The following is a 3522-nucleotide window of genomic DNA, read 5'->3' on the forward strand; positions in this document are numbered from 1 at the left end:
GTAGCTCATGCAAATCGGAGCCGCGACCTCGAACGCCGTTTTTCCAGACGGGGTTATGACGCAGAGGTTTTCATCGGGTAAATATGATATGGTCGTAAACAAAAAGCTATAGACCAAAACTAAAGTTACCAGTAGCAAGAATACGGATATCGACACTACTCGCGTAGTCCAGAATCTAGGTCCGCGGAACGGGAACCGGACAACCGACAGACGTTCGGCAGAAATCAATACCAGAACACCGGGGCTGTAACAACTAGCGATTATGACTAAGTATTCTTTCAGCACGCATGCTATCCACAACGTCGATTCGACCGTACGTACCGAGGTTAACGTATTGATGACGATACAGCTTATGAAGCCGAGCGCGGCCGCGTCGGACAAGGCGAGCGCTATGAAGAAACGACTGAAAGACATCTTCCACAGCTTGGGCGTCGACATCGTGACGACGATCATCAAATTCCCGATCACTCCTAGCACGATAATGCTACCGGTAAATGTCATGTCAATCACGCGGTAAACATGCGGTACATCTTTATCGGGAAGAATCCTCGTCAGAATTTCGTTATAGGGTAGAACGAAGTCGGTGTGTGTCGTAGTGTTCGGGTCTTTCATCGTATGAACCAGAAATATCCGACGGAATCCACACCGACTTCTGATCATGCCACGCGTGCTTTAAAAAAAAAAAAATATTTTAATGATGTACCGAGGCGATTTAATGAGTGGAATATGATACGGATATGTAACCAATTCGTTGAGAAAAAAAAGTTCGAAGGTTCAAAAATGATTATTTGTCGCTTATAAGATTATAGTGAATGTTAACACCAGAAATTTAGGACGGAATCCACACCGAATACTGAGATCATGCCACCTCGTAATGGTGCTTTTAATAAAAAAAATCAATTTTAATGATGTACCCAGGCGATTTAATGAGTGGAATATGATACGGATATGCAACCGATTTGTTCAGAAAAAAAGTTCGAAGTTTCAAAAATTATTGATTATTTCTCGCTTATGAGATTACATTGAATGTTAACACCTCGTGTCTTATGGAAGACTGTGGACAAGTGAAAACAGCTCCATAAATCCCGGGTATCCATATTACGTTAGAATCTAGATCGCGTTGAAGTTAAGTCCGGTTTAATTCCTTCATGTACTAAAATAGAGGTATGGTTAGCCTGGTTTTTAAGAAGTCCTACCATTCATCACGGTCTATATTCGTTTAGCTTGTATCGCGTCCATGTAGAGATTCACAGTAATACAACAAACCCAAAGTAAAAAATTCCAATCTGAAACAGCAAAATAAACCAACAAAACATAATGAGCTACTGAAACGTACTAATCCGTACAAAATATGAATAAGATAATTCCCACACTTGAGGACTAAAAGTTTAAGAAAATTGAAGGGTTATCGCGACATTTAGTTGTTTTTTTATATTTCTGAAAGGTTACGTAGCTTGACGAGCTGCATCGCCACGGATACCACGATTCAGCTTAGATGAAATGTGATCGCAGCGGTCATTGTCCTAAGCGTATCTGATTCGTGCTATAGGATGATGGCATTACCGCGTGTACCGGAGTAGAACGTCGACACACTTCCCGGTTACGACGTAAGGCCACTTAGGTCGAGTGGATATGACGGAAACGGCTGCGGAATACCGGCAGGGCCGTCTAACTCGGATAACCGAAGTTCGCCCAGGTCGTCGAGATCCCAGTTGCTTCGCTATCGATCGTGTCGCAGCCCGACGTAAGCTTTAATCATAACTGCCAGTCACAATCAGTCACAATCATCAACCTTCAAATACGGGATTAACCTCGGGTTCTGTTCCCTCATTCATGAACCCTTTCACAATCGCGGTGATGTAGTGACCACCGAGTTCTAGCTGTCAGCTACTACTGCTGCTGCTGCAAAAAAAAATCAGTTTCAAACATTTGCGGTTGTTAAAAATAACGCAATCAGAACAACTTATAAACTACATATAGGCTTGTCTCTGCTGTCTGAATATATCATTCATATTATACACAACTCCCGACAGCGTGACATCAAAACAAGTGCCAATAAATACAGATAATTACACGTTATTACACTTTATGTAACGGTACCTCGAGATAACGAGGTACTGGGCTAAACGTAGTTTTTGTTAACCGTTAGATTTTTAAGCAATAATTTCAAATTATATATACACAGCAACACATTGAGATACGCTACATTTCTGAGGATGGGTCTTAGAGGTGCTGTAGCAGAAATAATTTGTTGATGAAAAAAGAAACGGACGGACGCTTATCATACCAATCTACCTGTTCCTAGGGGCGGATCCAGAGGGATTTGTGAGGCTTGTACGAGTTGATCAAATCTTTTTCGAGCGCCCTTTTCTATTTTGGAAATTAAGATAACTGGTGCATTTCAGTGCAGGTGTTACACATGATATTGCCATTTTGGACATCAAAATGCCCTTTTGGGACGCGATAATTCCTTAGAAATTGGCCTCTGAATCAGAAATGCATAGACGATTTTGAAAACTAATGCCTGACTAAAAATAAAATGACTTCTAAAATTATACTGAAATCAAGCTTTTGTTCAGATAAAAACAAGAATATTGAAAAACAACAACAAAACAATCAGTTTTTCACTGACGTTTCGACTCAATATTACGTTTATCCTTTTCCAGAGATTCGCCGAAAAAGATATCGATTTCGATTTCGTCACAAATTAGTTTTATATGAGATAATTTGTTAATCATAAGATTAGTTGTTTCTTACTAATCTGAAGGTCAGGTAAGGTTTCGTTATTCATAGCAACAAACAATTTCTTTTTCGTTCTTGTGACAAAATACTGTTATTATATACGAATATATATATATACTGGTTCGGATCCTTTAATAGTGCCACTTATATTTCCTTGATTGTTTCGAAATCTTTCACCAGCGTTTTTGGCCTATATTCCTTTCATCGGATCGTGTATAATTGCAAAAACACTACCAGAGAAAAGAGCCTTTTAATTTTTCGAACGAATAGTTCATATTATCTCCTATAATCCCGGCGGTAACAGAACACATTGAATCGAGTGACAGTAGTTGTATTACAGTGGATGTATTATTAGCGCTTGCATTTCTCCATAACCGAAATTTAGCCTTAATTTTGTATTTTTGCATTAATGCTTTTCCGTTGAAGACTGTTTGCTTTCGTATACAGTACCGGCTCGGAATTGGTCCCCAGACGCTCAACGAGGCTCCACCGTTTTCTCAACAGTACTCTCGTCTCGACATTTATTTCCACGTCTTATTTTACGAATTTTTTTGTTGTTGTTGAAAGTGTTTTTTCAGATCGAGAGGCCCGGTGGCGCACAGGTAGATTGGGCCCTACGCGTAGGTAATTTACAAACAACGCCAGCGCGCAGCTGCAATTGACACATAAAATATGCAAAAACGCGTCACGCCGGTGTACTGGAAACTAGGTTAACTTATCATTATTATACGTTATTATTATTATTAAGCTTTAGCGTGTCTTTATGGCACTCGTTTTTCG

Source organism: Tubulanus polymorphus, chromosome 9 (genome assembly GCF_964204645.1).
Source record: "Tubulanus polymorphus chromosome 9, tnTubPoly1.2, whole genome shotgun sequence".
NCBI classification, from domain to species: domain Eukaryota; kingdom Metazoa; phylum Nemertea; class Palaeonemertea; order Tubulaniformes; family Tubulanidae; genus Tubulanus; species Tubulanus polymorphus.